The sequence below is a fragment of the Felis catus genome, chromosome A1 (assembly GCF_018350175.1).
Source record: "Felis catus isolate Fca126 chromosome A1, F.catus_Fca126_mat1.0, whole genome shotgun sequence".
In the NCBI taxonomy this organism is placed as follows: Eukaryota; Metazoa; Chordata; class Mammalia; order Carnivora; family Felidae; genus Felis; species Felis catus.
The window spans coordinates 154460892-154477842 of NC_058368.1; the positions used below are offsets into that span (position 1 = coordinate 154460892).

Sequence of the window (16951 nt, forward strand, 5' to 3'; positions counted from 1 at the left end):
GCAGTCTCAAATGGAAAATTTAGAAATTTCATCCGTATGCAGCAAAATTTGTGAATCATGTCAAATCTTGAAAAGTCACCATTTGGTTTTATGTAGACATCCTCAGGCTTTTTGGTATGGAAAAGTCATTATACTCTAAATAAAGTAACATCGTTCATTTTTTAAAGGTTTTTGTTTATTTATATTGAGAGAGAGAGAGAGAGAGACAGAGAGAGAGACAGAGAGACAGAGAGGGGAAAGGACAATCCCAAGCAGGCTCCGCTCTGTCAATGCAGAGCCTGACACGGAGCTCGATCTCACAAACTGAAATCAAGATCTGAGCTGAAATCAAGGGTCGGACACTTAGCAGACTGAGCCACTCAGACGAGTCTAACATAGTTCGTTTTTAAGATGTCAAGTAGCCAAGGTGGAATACTACAGTTTCTTTTTTAGCCATTCTTGTAAGTAAAAATCATTTTCCATGAAAATAGTATCTACTATCACAGCTCAATAGCTCAATCACACAAGGGTTGTTTTTGTTTTTTCCCCAAACAAGTATTATACTTTGTTCACATGCAACAAAGTCTTTATATACTGCCCATTTTGTCAGATATATAAAATAATCTGTACTCAAGGGTTGAACTGTAACAGAATTATTTTTACTACTTAATCAAGGACATTCTTGAGGGTAACAGTCACTTCTTTTCCTGTGAGGGCGCAGTGATAAAGAAAACAACACTGGTGCAGTTACCGTTACTGCTTTGATTGACACGGAAGCACCAATACTTTCACCTACCATTAGTGCCAATGTCCCCCGCACAAATGATGGGACGAACCATAAGATTCTAAGAGATTATTCAACACCTTGACTATTTATTTTTATGTTTGTTATCAATCATTTACATAACAAGGTCCAGCCACGTCTGAAAATTCATTCATTTGTAGGTATAGCTCTGCAAGTGAGATATGTACAGAGTCTTCATGTTTACAGATGAGTAATTTATCAACATACTGAATCAATGGGGAGTGGCACTGCTGTGATTTTGTTTATTAACTGTTCATCCAGCAAACATTCAGTAGCGCCAACTGTACAAGATATTTTTAGTCTTTCAGCAATCCAGTAGTTCTCTAAGCCAACACAGTACAATAACTTACTCTTTAAGACATCTCAGGAGTTAATTTCGAATTTGAAAAGCTCCAACAAGAGCGTATGTTATCTATGTTTACAATATTAAATTTCTTTCAGTTATAAATGGTTAATCTTAATATTATGTCACCTCATAGCCGATAACATATACTAGGCAAATGTGTCCTGTTACCTGAGATACAATAAACTCAAGTACTGACATCTATAGTCCCAACATAAATGCAAATTTCATCATATTTTTATTTTTTGTGTGTAGTTTCACCAGTGTCTTTCTAATCATCCCTTCCTTCTCACAAGTCAGATAATTCTCTGATATTTAAGTTTCATTTTTTTTTCAGCATCTTCAGTTGGTGCAGCGACTTCCCTCGTGTTCAGCGCAAAGTGAGGCTTGATCTCATGACAGTGAGATCATGACCTGAGCTGAAATCAAGAGTTTGCTGGTTAACTGACTGTGCCACCCAGACACCCCTAAAAATAGTTTTGATCTTGTGCAACCATTCACTACAAGGGTCTCAGGTGCCTCACTTTATTTTTCAGGTACCTCACTTTTAGAAACACTAGTGTAATGGAATAGTTGAATAGAAATTTAGTATTTTATTCTAATTATCTGTTTTATCATTTCTATTCTCTAGTCCACTCTGTGCCTATTCTGTGTGTTGCTTAGACAAATTTAAACATTATCACATGAGTATTAAATATGTCTACATTTCGCTCAACACAGGAACTAATTCAGAAATGCAAAATGAACTTTTAGATATACAAGCAAGGACTAGAAAAAAAACCTACTTGACTTTTTTCAGTAATTTTTAAAATGCATGAATTAAAATAGTTTTTTACATCCTTAAATGTGATTTAATGATAACCTATACATGACATTTTTTGCTCCAGATGAACACATCTTTAATCATGTAGTAAAAAATAAAGCAGGGATATAAACTAGTATTCATTTTATAGAAGTATGTTTTAAAATGGTTGCTGGAAAATATTTCAAAAACAAAGAAATATCTGAAATTGGTTTGATAAAATCTGAAAAGGGAAAAAGAGTGGGCAAGAGACACTAGAATGAAAACAGAAATTATGATAAAATAGCAACAAAAGAAAAATGAAAAAAAAGAGTCTTTGATAACTGTATGATATGTTTATAACTGATTATGCCAATATTTTTCATAAGAAGTAATAGTTAAGTATAATGCTTAGACTCATGTTTATGTATTATAATGTATTACTGATGAAAAATTTAGTAACACAGACAAAAGGTATGGGAAACTAGGTAAGAACTCTAAACCTCAGCAAAAGTCCATTAGACCAAGGGAGAGTCAATCATAAAACTAAAAACAAGAACAAAAACCAGTGTGCCAATCTTTCTTGAGAGAATCTTTGTACTATAAGTTGTGACTTCAGGGCATCAATGTTTTGGCTTGGTTTGTTTTGTTTTCTGCCACCATTGTGGAGAGAGGCCTAATGGCAGGAATATCACCCTCTAACACACCATGCGTCACGCTGGCAGATGCCTTCATAATTCAGAAGACAAACGAGGCCCTATCTTCTATTATGTTAGACTCTTTCTACTGGACTCTTTCTACTGGACATAAAATTGGCAGAATTTTATGGCCATCACTATTTTGCCTACCATATGGATAAAATGAGCCTGAAATATGAAGTCCAGAAGGGGCAAGAGTTAAGCTGAGTGGTGACGTGGAGAAACTGACAGAGATCTAGTGCTATCAACTCTATTTGATACAGCCTCTGTCTTCAACTTTCCATTTAGGAGAGTTACTACTAATTTCTTACTTCAAATAAGTTGGGTTTTAGTTTCCTTCACTTCCAACAAAATAACCCAAGCTAATACAATAATTCATTTCATTTATTTCCATGACAAACACCTCAATAGAGTTATAAGACAAATTTAGTAGAAGATAACTTCCTTTTGAGGGTTGTAAGTTGAATTAATGAATCCCCCCCCCCACCTTTCCAATACCATTTTTCAAATCCCAGAACATGGAATCTTAAGCTATATTTCAATCTATTACAATGGGGTGGGGGATTTATACAAGAAGTATGGCTTTTTCAGCTAAAGCTGTTTCATTAAATCCTGTAGGGAGATGTGTTAAACATAAGGTGTGTGTGTGTGTGTGTGTGTGTGTGTGTGTGTGTGTGTGTGTGTGTGTGTATCCAAGAATAAATACTTCTTTCCTCCTTTGAGATAAATATCCCAAATACTAGGGTCCTAAATCCTATATGTTAGTCATAGAAGACAAATTTTTATGATTTTTTGACACATTTGTACTGCTAGACTTCACTTAAGCATATGAAGCACACATGTTACCCTGACAGCAAAGAAATGAAAATTATGCACTATATATATATTTTCAGTGGCATCTTTGTAGACCTTGCCAGTATGTGAACTGTTAGAACATGGCTGAATGTCAATTCTGTGCAGGAATTTTAAAGCAGGTTTATTATAGTGATGAATATATTTGGTCATAAATTTTAGTAGGCAGAAAAAGCAAACTTTCTCCAAACATGAAATTTTATAAATAGCCATTAATTGTTCAATATAGCAAGGCTTTTGAATTCTGGACATTTTATTAATACTGATATGGCTCTCCAGTGGTTTTCTTCCTTAAGAAAAAATGTAATGTATCCTTTATTTTAACATTATGAGATTCAGTATGTAATTTCAGTAGTGACCTCTTCTGTCAGACTATCTCAAGAAAACACAGTTTAAAATAGCACTGTATGACCTTAAGTGATTTAGAAGGTTCTTTAGAGCAAAGAGTTCATCAATAAATGAGATTAACCAATTTTAATAAGTATTGAAAACATCTTCACAGATGTATTATTTCATTCTCTGCCGCACTGACACTGCTCTCATTTTTTTTGTCAAGATTGACACTAAAATCATAGCTAATATAGACAATTTTCAGGTTTGAAATAAATTGGATGGGCCAAATTTTTTAGACCATGTCCAAGTTTTTTTTTTCTTTAGTACTGACATTTAATTAAATTCTTAGTAAATGCACTAATATTCATTATTAAAGCAAAATATGTATTAGTCAAAAGGAAAACTCATTTCACAAATATGGGATTTGGGTGAATATAATTCACTTACCTATCTACAACTGCAAACAGACATTCACATGCAATTGTAAAAATGAGATAATTCTGTGGCAGAAAATCTGAAATAGGTGTAGTATCCATAGGACAAAACTTTATTTGTATGAATGAAGTGTAGTAGCATACAGTTTTATCCGTGGCACAGAGTTCCCTCCAGCTCATTTTTTAACCAACTGTAGGCTGTGGCTTTTGTCCTCATGTACCAAAACAGCTGACCTACCATATCATCATTCTAAGAAGTGGAAAAGAATCACTACTAACTAAAAATATAACATGATCCGTATATATATGCGCGTGTTTATGTATATATATAAATATGTATATTGTGTATATGCATTATACCTGTATGTTATATATACAGTTATAAATTTTCAATGTCCTACATTAAAAAGTAACAAGGAAAATTAATTTTCATGATGCCATTTCAATATGCAATCAGAATAAAATGTTTTGAATAAGAAATACTACTTTATTTTTCCATACAAAGACTTGGAAATTTTTATGTATTTTACCCTTATAGCATTTCTCAATTCAAACTGGTCCCATACCAAGTCTTTAGCCTTTGGCTAATGGTTACCATATCAGACACTTTCCATCTAAGATTGGAAGCAATGCAAACATGCTAACGCTCATCACTTCTAAGCAAAATTGTTCTGAAGGCTAGATAGTTCAATAGATAAGAAAAAAATGTTTTAAAGATGGGAAATAAAGGAATGAAACTGCTTTTAAACATAGATGACATGATTATCTATATAAAAATCTCACCAAATTCTTCAGCCCTTCTCTCATGTGTGCGTACGCGCACGTACACACACACACACACACACACACACACACACAGCCCTCCTGTAATGAGTACAGCAGGGTTGCAGGATATAAGATTAATATACAAAAGCAAATTGCTTTTGTGTACATCAGCAGTGATTTTTCAACTGGAATTGGAAATTAGTGATTTTGTCTTTGTCTTGGAAAATAATTTTTTTCATTTTTAAAGCTCAATAATGAAATATCTCAGGGTAGAAAATTCAATATTCCCAGGTATGTGGCAGGAACTTTGAATTTCATATTGTATTATTTTGTCACATGAATGCTTTAATTCTAGTTTTAAATGTTAACTTGGTTCTATTAGTTTGTCTGTCTGCTTCAGGTACTACCAAATCCTGATGGCTCTTCTTTCTTATTTGCTGTCTTATGCATCTATTACTTTCTTATAAGTTCTGTTTTTTATTATTATTAATGTTTATTTTGTCTTATTTTTTCTCTGAATATCTGTTACTGTACTTTTATTTGTATTAATTATTCTTCAATTTTATCTTCATTTCTGAGATATATTGAAAAATATTTCTTTCTTTAGATCAGTCAGTTCCATTTCACATCTTTTTGTTTTTGTTTTTTGAATTTCTGATTCACATTGTTACTTTGCTTTTTCAATTTCTTATTATTTTTAAGTTCAACCTGTGTTTTGTGTTTTTTATTATACTTCATGACTTGAAGTAAGTGATGTGCTTTAACCTAAGAGTTTTTATTATTTTTACTTTTCAGAGTATTTTTATGTGTATGTTGGGTTTTACTTGTCTTTGTCATACTTGTTTTTGGATTCTCCTGTACCAGTAATTGAAGGATACTTCCGAAAGAGCAGAGGTGGTTTTTCTGATGTCTAAATTCAAGGCCTTCCCCTCTGCTACAAAATAAAAGCTGCTATAAAGGACAGTTTTTTGTTTAAAATATAGGACACTTCTTTCTTTTGTGTTACATCTCCTAATTCTTTGCTTCTCTCTTGTCTCAGTAGGGTCATCTTCATTTGCTCCTTTCTTTCTTTTTACCACCCAGGACACCCAAGGATACCTCTAACTTCAAAAGTGTCTGCCTTTCACAGAGGCTTTGACTTCTTAAGTTGGCCATCTCTGGTCCTATGCATTTTCCAAGCTCTTTACTTACAACTTACCAATAGTGAGTGGTCTAACCTGCCATGTTTCCCTCTAGAATGATGCCTTCTATGTCTGAAGGTGAACTGTAGTTGGTAATGCCTGTGTTCTGTCACCAGATGACCCTGTTACACTCCTCTTTCACTTCCATTCAGTACCCCATATCCCCATCTGGATGGGATCTGGAGTTAGTTTTTCGGGTCTTGGGTATTTATATTCCGTGTTGAAAAATAAATTGATTTCTATCACCCTGTGAAGTTCAAGATTTAGCTGTTTTGTTTTTCGTGATGTCTTCTAATTTAATAGAAAATTCAAAAACATTAGATTATAGAATGTTACCATATTCTCCTACATGAACCCAGAAACTTCTGCATATTTATTACTTAAGAGTACAAAATAGACATAGCTCCAAAGTAACATTTTTTGGCCTCATTAATTCTAGATAATATCTACACTGTATTTTACACCATGGATGTATTAAAATTTATTTTACTTTTGTTAAAGACTCTTAGTTAAACACAATGAGTTCACTCTGGTGTATTTAAGCAAAAAGTTGATTTACTAATTTTTAATATGTAAAGTAACTATACAATTTACATCAGTCTTATTTTTAAGTCTTTTGCCCTGGGGATAATGTATAATTGTTTTTACTCTCACTTTCACTGTCAGATATGTGCTTGTTGATGACAAAGTATATGGTCACCTAATTAATGGCTCATGCAATTTCCGGGGAGCTGGAGAAAGACATTTGAGACTACTCTTCTAGGAACAATACCCTAAACCACACTGCAGAACTGGCCTGATGATAATGCTGCTGTTCTGGTTCTGTCACCACCAAGCTTCAAAGGTCAGGCTTTCCACTTTATTGCAATAGCCACTGCCATCCACGACATTTTTCCCTCAGCAACTATACTGTGCATCTACTAACAACACTCAAGATCTGTCCTTACAGGGATGAAGACAGCTTCTCAACCAAGGACTATTTTGTCATGTTTTCCAATTCTGAATCAGGCTCCAGTGAGTGCACCTTCCTCCCCAGCATACAAGTCAGAGCTTCCCTTTCAGTTAGGATGCAGGCAATTGTTCTAGGCTTTGCCAGTCATGCCCACTTACAGACACAAAATAAGTCTAATACTCCTTTAATGGTTGTTTCCTGGCTAGATTGGAAATGCCTCCCCTTAGGCAGACATACAGTTTCCTAAGATTTTTTTTCTCTTCCAAGTTATTTATTTACTTATTGAAGAGATATCTTTTTTTTTTAACATGTGTCTCTTGGGGTGCCTAAGTGGCTCAGTCAGTTAAGCATCTGACTCTTGATTTTGGCTCAGGTCATGAGTTCATGGTTCATGAGATCAAGCCCCACAGGTAGTGAAAGCATAGAGCCTTCTTGGGATTCTCTCCTGCTCTTTCTGCCCCTACCCTGCTCATCCTCTCTCTCTCAAAATAAATAAACTTTAAAAAAATTTTAAAAGTAATAAAATAAAAAGATTTAAAAAAAGAAAACTCTTTAAAAAGTGCTTCTCTTCACTAGGTGGTATATGTAAGTGATGAATCACTAATTTCTACTCCTGAAATCATAATTACACTACATGTTAACTAACTTGGATTTAAATTAAAAAAAATAATAATAATGCTTCTGTTAATTCCTTGGGGACCCACACATCAGTATCATTCCACTAATTATACACTTGAAATTCATCAAATATATGGTATATTAAAGAGCAAAATTCAGTATTCTTAAATCCAGTATCATATGTCAAGAGTAGTTCATAAATTAAGCATGCCCAGAGAGTAACCCCCAGGGATTAAGTGAATCTTGAAGGCATTGAATTCATAGAAGTGGGGCAACAATAATAGATGGGAAGACTTAAAAAATGTGATAATTCTTTACTAAACCATAAAATGCTATTATATGTAAGGGAGGAGAGACTGTGTCTCTATTAAAAGAGAGAATTAGCATGATGAGTTACATAGTAAAAAATTAACATTTCTAATTACTATATTTAAGTATTTTCTCTTTTTTTTTTTTTGCTGTTAACAGAATTCTTCTGTTCTACAGATTTTTCTTAATCCACAAAATGGTCTTTCAAATCTAAGACTAGGATGTGCTTCCCTGCAAAAGGCTTTAATTTTTAAAATAACGAGAAAAAAAGATGTTTAACAAACAGTATTTTTGCATTAACTGGACCTACAATATCATCCACAGGACACTTTTTTCAAATCATTGGTAAGTCAGAGAACCAAGAAAGTAGCACAATTTGAGTTTTTACATGACATAATGCCAGTTTATATACATGTACAACTAAATAAACATAGTTCTGAATTTGCCACAAACCTAATTGAGAATAAAGAAAGCATTCATCATGTAACAAAAGAGGTATGCGGCCAAAACCATCATTAGTTTTGATGAAAGTATAGAGATTTATATCACTAAGTAGTACAATTATAATATTAACAAGAATGCTCCTAGGATGTAACAATGTAGGGAACCTTAGTTTTGTTGCCACCATACTTTTAAATTTTCACAGTGAGACTGGGCTTTTTCCTGCTGCTGGATGGAAATCTTAGGCAGGCTCCATGATTTCTCTTGTGTCATGTTTATGCAACTAAAGTCCTTATACTCACATTTTAGTAATTAAATCAAATCACAGTTCAGTATCTAAACTTGCCATGGTTCTGTAAAAATCAAATCTCTGAATTGACTCTTAAGTTGTAGCTTTCCCTTTCCCAAACTCAGGGTGTTATGGGCCCTACTCAGGAAATATGAGGGTGTTGGTTTAGGACCCTCACTCCTTACTCAGGTTCTGATCCTCCTCTCACAATCCTTCGGAGTTGGAGGAAGGGTGGAGGGAGGAGAATAAAAATAAAGCAGAGCATGGAATTTCTTGCTTGACTCGCACTCTGCTGCTTATCCAGTAGCAGCCCTTTCTGGACTTGGAAAATTTTTAAAGCGGACTATTTATTTTATAGGGAAGTCCTTGGGTGCAATGGAATCCCTCTTCCATTGCTTTTATCTGAAGCTCCCTCCAATGGATAAATGCAACTCTGTTCTGTGGGTCACCACCGGAAACCTATCTCTAGCTTCCTTCTCCTGAAGTTCTCTTATCCCTCCTGGAGGTTCTTTTGGACAGCTTTCAAGAATGGTCTTCTTATAATTGGAAGAAAAAGCACTCTTCCACTGTTCCCACGAGTTCCGATGATGCATTTATTTCTCAAAACAGTTTTTTACTCTGCTACTATAGTTTGAAGTAGCTAACATGTAACCAGTTTGGTTCCTCATGCGTACTCAAACCACCAGAGTAGGTTGAGATTGCTAGCACAGCTCTCTCTAAAGGTACCTTCTTTTTGATATTCTTCTGTGATCTCCATTGCATATGATTTTACACTCTTGAAATGGCTAAGAGGTTTACTTGTTTGCAAATGATTCCGGAATTCTTCCTTTGAAATTATTTTTCAGACTATCACTTCACTTTGGAATGTACTTCATCTGCAAGTTTCCATTTTAGCCTCAAGGTTCCATTTAGTACATCATCATCTATGTGTCACAAGTGCTTTTGAGAATTCTCCTTCCCTTCCCTCCCTCACTTGTGCCTTGTGTAAGAAGTTCATTAAGAAGTATGGAAAAAAATATCTGTACTTTTCAAACCAGTATATTCATTTTTTTAATATCAATTTGTGTTTTTCCCAGATACACACATATTTTTTATATTACTTGAATTGATGGGATATGTATTGACTAGTCTCAATTACTACTTTAAGAAATATTTAATACATTGATAATTTTAATGATTAGTTTTGTAGAAGAGTCTTCCCAGAATTTAAGAAAGAAATAGATATTCTTTCTCCAATGTTTTTGGGGAAAAGAGTTTTGGAAATTTTGTGCGTATACTTTTGTTTGTTTTTTACATTGACAGCACACTATAAAGTGATATGTATTTTTAGAAAACCAATGGAATCAGTTAAAGCAGATGCCTTTTTCATAGGACTAGTGTTCAGGGTGCACATGAATATTCACAACAACCTAGAATTCTGTAGACAATGGCAGTGTTTTGCCTCCTTGATATGCATCACACCCAGGCCTTCAACAACGATCTCCTTAAGTATGTTAAAGTAAGACAAAACTTGGACATCTTTATTCTGTTATTCATCCACTCATACATTCATGGAACATGCATTTATTGACTGCCATTTTCTATAGGCATTGAGCTCAGAGCTATGGGAAGTGCAAAATAATGTGGATTTGTCTTCGTATCTCATTCTGCTAGAAGAGATATCAAAAATCATAGTAATAAGTATACAATATTTTAGAAGCCAGTATGGGTTTTTCCTACATAACCATAATTTATATTACATCATGTGACTTTCCCAACAATCCTTCAAAGTAAGTATAAGTAATATAGTTTCAAATGAGGACACAGAATCTTAGAGAGGTTAAATAATTTGTACAAGACCAGTCAGATAATAAATGACAAAGGTAATTTTCAGTGCCCCAAATGGCTCTAGAACTATTATGGCCTTGTATATACTTAAAACAGCATTCCTTTAAGGGAGATTCATGGAAAGTGTTACTATTCTTCGGGAAAAAAAGAGCGATATGATCTATAGGGACAACTGAAATATCTTGTAAAGATAAAGAAGGTTGCATCACCAGATATTTCACAGGAAAATTATTTCTGTTAGGGAAAAGGGCAATTGAGTTTGAATTGTCCAATTGATTTTCCAGACTGATCCAATTTTCTTTGGTTAGGTCTATGTGTCTAAAGCCTGAGAGAAATACTTAATGTATTCCATAACCCTAGCGAGTTTAGATAGCTTCTCCCAACTTCAGAGAAGTCACAACTATTATTCCTCTCATTGCACAGTGGTTCTCATGAGCCACAGCGAGAGAAATCCAGTGAATATTTAAACTGCTTAACTTTTACTCTCATCAAGGAAATACAACTCAGTGAGATATATCTTTTCTTAGGGCAGTGAGAGGGTTTTTCAGGTGGTTTTAAGTTGCTTGTATATTAAAATTAATAATTGCTGTCATGTTAATGTAGACCAAACACAACAAGGTTATTTGTAAAGTCATTTTTTTATTTTATTTTATTTTTAATTTGCATCCGAATTAGTTAGCATATAGTGCAACAATGATTTCAGGAGTAGATTCCTTAATGCCCCTTACCCATTTAGCCCATCCCCCCTCCCATAACCCCTCCAGGAACCCTCTGTTTGCTCTCCATATTTAAGAGTCTCTTATGTTTTGCCCCACTCCCTGTTTTTGTATTATTTTTGCTTCCCTTCCCTTATGTTCACCTGTTTTATCTCCTAAAGTCCTCATATGAGTAAAGTCATATGATATTTGTCTTTCTTTGACTAATTTCACTTAGCATAATACCCTCCAGTTCCATCCACATAGTTGCAACTGGCAAGATTTCATTATTTTGATTGACGAGTAATACTCTATTGTACATATATACCACATCTTCTTTATCCATTCATCCATCGATGAACATTTGGGCAATCTCCATACTTTGGCTATTGTTGATAGTGCTGCTATAAACATGGGGGTGAAAGTGTCCCTTTGAAACAGCACACATGTATCCCTTGGATAAATACCTAGTAGTGCAATTGCTGGGTCGTAGGGTAGTTCTATTTTTAAGTTTTTGAGGAATCCCCGTACTATTTTCCAGAGTGGCTGCACCAGCTTTCATTCCCACCAACAATGCAAAAGAGATCCTCTTTCTCCACATCCTCACCAACATCTGTTGTTGCCTGGATTGTTAACATTAGCCATTCTGACAAGTGTAGGGTGGTATCTCATTGTGGTTTTGTTTTGTATTTCCCTGATGATAAGTGATGTTGAGCATTTTTTCATGTGTCTATTGGCCATCTGGATATCTTCTTTGGAGAAATGTCTATTCATGTCTTTTGCCCATTTCTTCACTGGGTTATTTTTTGGTTGTTGAGTTTGAGAAGTTCTTTCTAGATTTTGGATACTAACTCTTTATCTGATATGTCACTTGCAAATATCTTCTCCCATTCTGTCGGTTGCCTTTTAGTTTTGCTGATGGTTTCCTTCGCTGTGCAGGCTTTTTATTTTGATGAAGTCCCAGTAATTCATTTTTGCTTTTGTTTCCCTTGCCTCAGGAGAAGTGTTGAGTAAGAAATTGCTGTGGCCAAGATCAAAGAGGTTTTTGCCTGCATTTTCCTTGAGGATTTTGATGATTTCCTGTCTTACATTTAGGTCTTTCATCAATTTTGAGTTTAATTTCATGTATAGTGAAAGAAAGTGGTCCAGGTTCATTTTTCTGCCTGTCACTGTCCAGTTTTCCCAGGACCACTTGCTGGGACCACTTGCTGAGACTGTCTTTATTCCATTGGATATTCTTTCCTGCTTTGTCAAAGATTAGTTGCCCATATGTTTGTGGGTCCATTTCTGGGTTCTCTATTCTGTTCCATTGATGTGTCTGTTCTTGTGCCAGTACCATACTGTCTTGATGATTACAGCTTTGTAGCATAGCTTGAAGTCTGGGATTGTGATGCCTTCTGCTTTGGTTTTCTTTTTCAAGATTGCTTTTGGCTATTTGGGGTCTTTCCTGGTTCCATACAAATTTTAGGATTATTTGTTCCAGCTATGTGAAGAATGCTGGTGTTATTGTGATAGGGATTGCAATGAATATGTGGATTGCTTTCAGTAGTATCGACATTTTAACAATATCTGTTCTCCCTATCCAGGAGCATGGAATATTTTTTCATTTTTTTGTGTCTTCTTCAATTTCTTTCATAAGCTTTCTATAGTTTTCAGTGTATAGATATTTCACCTCTTTGGTTAGATTTATATCTAGGTATTTTATGGGTTTTGGTGCAATTGTAAATGGGATTGATTCCTTGATTTCTCTTCCTGTTACTTCATTGCTGGTGAATAGGAATGCAACCGATTTCTGTTGTAAAGTCATTTTTTAACGAATAACTATTCCATTTTTGTAATAGTCAAAAGCCTCATAACTTTGCCTTTACCTCAGTTATAGTACTATAAGAACTATCACCATTCTGTCACCCCCAGGACATTTCATCTTGATATATATATATAGTTTTATTTCAATGATTTCTCTACTATTTACATATTATTATTTAAAATTTTTTTAGTGTTCATTTATTTTTAAGAGAGAAATAGCGGGGGAGGGGCAGAGAGAGAGGGAGACAGAGGATCCGAAGCAGCTCCATGCTGACAACAGGGAGCTCAATGTGAGGCTCAAACTGAGAACTGTGAGATCATGACCTAAGCTGAGATCAGACGCTTAACCAACTGAGCCACCCAGTCACCCCAACATTACACATTATTTATCTGAAAATACTTGAGAACACATTGCCTTTCTTACATAAACCTAAGCCCTCGGGAAAAAAATCTGATTTTTAAGCCAGATGGTTAAACTAACCATACAGATAACACTATTAATATTTTTATGGCCAATATTTTCATGGATTTTTTGAACAGTCAATAGTAAATATATTTAAGCTTTGGAAAGCTATCTACATATCCTCTCTCCTCTAAGAATTATTTAAGTATTTTTTTAATTCTACACAAATCTTTTAATTATAGTGGCATAATTAAATGAAAAAAGTGCTGAAACTTTAAAGTCAGGTAATTATTTTTTAAATTGGCTAACACAGCTACCATAGAGTACATATAAACTTATGTATCATAGAATAAAAATACTTTCAGATAAAAATGTTCCCATGTTGCTCATATTTGAAAGTACATGAATTAAATATGCCTCCCACATCTCTGGTGGTCATGGAATTTTTATGTCTTAACTAGGCCTTTGTATTTATTTTATGTAAAAATACTAGAATGCCACTAAAATTTTTATTTTTCTGTAAATGTCATAGCATAAGGTATAAAAAACATAGCATTGCCTTCACTTAAAATGTTCCAGTGTAATTTATCCCATAATTGCCTCTCAATCCTATTGAATATAACATCTCTACCTTCCTCTTCTTATGGACTGAAGGTTTACTTCATCTGTATGTGGTCCTTTTCTTTGGAATTTCAAATGCTTCTTTATGTCTGTGGCTTAGACACATATGCCTTCATTTTTCTAACACACTGAACTCTAATTTTATATTTTTTATAATCTAGAATTTTCTCTGCCTGCACCTGATGCATCAAAAACTTTTTTGTCTAGTTAGATATGATTAAATTAACTAAATTTAGGTGAATATTATTTAAACTATACCATAAGTAATTTAAAAGTCCAGGCTCTGGGGTTAGATCTCCTGGCTCTAACACCTTTTAGCTGTGTGCTACTGGGCAAGTTACTTAAACTCTTAATGCCTCAGTTTTCTAACCTATGGAATGGGGATAATATTAGTATCCATGGCATTGGGTTGTTGTGAGCATTAAAGAGATAATCCACACAAGCACTTAGAACACTATCTGGCACAAAGCAAGAACATGTAAAAGATTTTTTTCTTGTTTTTCATTCCTTTAATTATTATTACTAAATAATTCTTTTATATAATTTGACTTAACTTGCAAGGCACCTCTAAGAAACTCCGTGGGGCACAATATAGGGCCAGACACAGGATATAAAAGAAGTAATGTACAGTCACTTTTGAGAAAAAGTAAGACACCACAGAGATAGTATATGACAGACAAAAGAAAACAGTAAGGAAACATATACAGAGATTTGAAATTATTCCAGTCAGTTTTATGATTAAGTCTGAAGATATGAGATATAGCAGATTTTATCAGTAAATAAAATTTGAACTTTAGCTCAAATTATAAAGAATTTCATGTTCACCTATTCACTCTCATTTTGGCTTAAAACTTTACTTATGCATTTTCCACATTTTCATTTTGGGCATTTTTTCCCTTGATCATTTGTGCTTGAGTTTATAGCTTATAGTTATTTTAGAGTTTATAGTTATTAACATATATTTAGAATTTATAGTTATTAACACAACTATTAAGTTCCCAAATTAGTTAACTTAATGTCCATTTGTGTATTTCTAATTGACATGAGGCACTGTGCTATAAATTAAAAATGTCTCCATTTGAAGGGGTCATAATTTCCCTAATAGACAATCATTTTTATTAAATTCATATTTCCAAAATTGTTTTTGATAGACTAATGTTTAGTATATATCCCATCAAAACCAAATTGTTTTATTATTCTTCTTAATACTGGTCACTACATAATGTTGAGTTATGCAATCATTTGTTTATTTGTGCATTTATTGTTTCTCTTTTGGTAAGTTATAAATTTCATAAGGAGCAGAGACTTCCTCTCTATTCTTCATGGCACTGTCGGTGCCTTGCATATAGAATAGAGACATGTGGGTTACGTTATGTGGCATTTCCCAAACTGCTTTTATCCTGGACCTTTTTCTCCATGAGTCATTTAATAGAACTAGTATTCTATGAAAGATACTTTGGGAAGCACTATGTGCTATATTTTTTTTTCCATTTTGTTCTCCAGGTCTATTCTCTATCCTTTTCTTCTTACAATTTGCCCTAGTTGCCGACTTATACAGACAAAATTGACAGACTCCCTTTCCTTTGGCTTCTGGTTGGATTCAGTCAATCAGAGGTAGAGGCAACCCAAGGAAAGGAGGAGAAAGGATGAATTAAGACATTTATTCCAAAGTCCCTCGTTTCAGGTCATTGTGGGTTGGCTGCATCTCTACTGAAGGGCGCAGCTGCTATGCAGTGACCCTCTCCACAAAGCTACCCTCTCTGTAGAGGTAACCTTCCACATCCTCTTGTCTCATCAGGGTAGCTTCAGTGAATGCCTCCTAGAACCCCAACCCCTCCTTTTCCAACCCCAGATTATTTCACTATCACTTGTTGGCTTACCAAAATTCTGCACACCATGTCTTAAATAGTCCTTTTGTTAAAATCTCTTCAATTGCTCAGTTTGAGTATATGATGTCTATCTCGAGGTTTCTTTTCTTATCAGTCTACTGGATAGGGGATTTAGAGGGTGGGCCATGGCTAAGTGACATGGAGTCAAAGTATCCCTGAGTGTAAAATGTTATATATGTTGCAGACACGTGATTATTACAGAGAATCCACATATTTTGATGAGTTCTTGGAAACAAATAGAAGGATAACCATGCTTCTATGATTATAGTCCCTGCTCTTTGGCACTTACCGATGAAAATTAATACATATGAAAATGGACACAAGGTTGTTGATGGGATCCCTATATTACTGAATCATTTGTAGCTCTCTCCTCACTTCATATCGCAAAGTAAGTCTCACACTAGGGGGAAGTTAATTGAGTCCCATGAATGTAGTCAATGGAACATCCTGACTATAGAGACCACAGAGTCTAAACTAGACTTATTTTAGAACTATGGAAAAACGATAGTTCCTTCTAAATTTTATAATTTCCAGAGACATCTGTTATCTAAGTAGGGGGCTGAGTTATAGGAAACATATAAATTCTACACAAGCCCCAGGAAATGTATGGTCAGGAGATAAGGAAATTGGGAATCTTCTTTTCTCGTCCTGTGACACTTCATAGAACTATAAATTTATCCCTCCCTTCAGGGGTTATCACTATCCTCTCAGATGGAAAACTTTGCAAAGAATATCCCACCCTGGCAAGTTGTTCTTCCCAGGATACAGCCATTGTAACCTTTTTTTAAGTTGTTAAGCAAAATTCAAGAGTTTTATGAATAACATGAAAATTTCATGAGTAACTAAGTCTGTCTCACAGAAGTCTGTAATAGGGACTGGGAGACTTCATCAAAGTTACGTGGCTATGGTATTAACATTCCCAATTTCCAA

At 34.5% G+C, this 16951-nt stretch overlaps 1 long non-coding RNA gene across 1 annotated transcript in view; it reads right to left on the reverse strand.

Annotated features, from left to right (window-relative positions):
* Window positions 1-252: 252 nt before the first annotated feature.
* LOC123378951 overlaps window positions 253-16951 on the reverse strand; it is a 155786-nt gene continuing 139087 nt past the window's right edge. Inside the window, exon 3 of the long non-coding RNA XR_006583097.1 lies at window positions 253-1546. This is a non-coding gene — a long non-coding RNA (uncharacterized LOC123378951). The remainder of the gene's footprint in view (window positions 1547-16951) is intronic.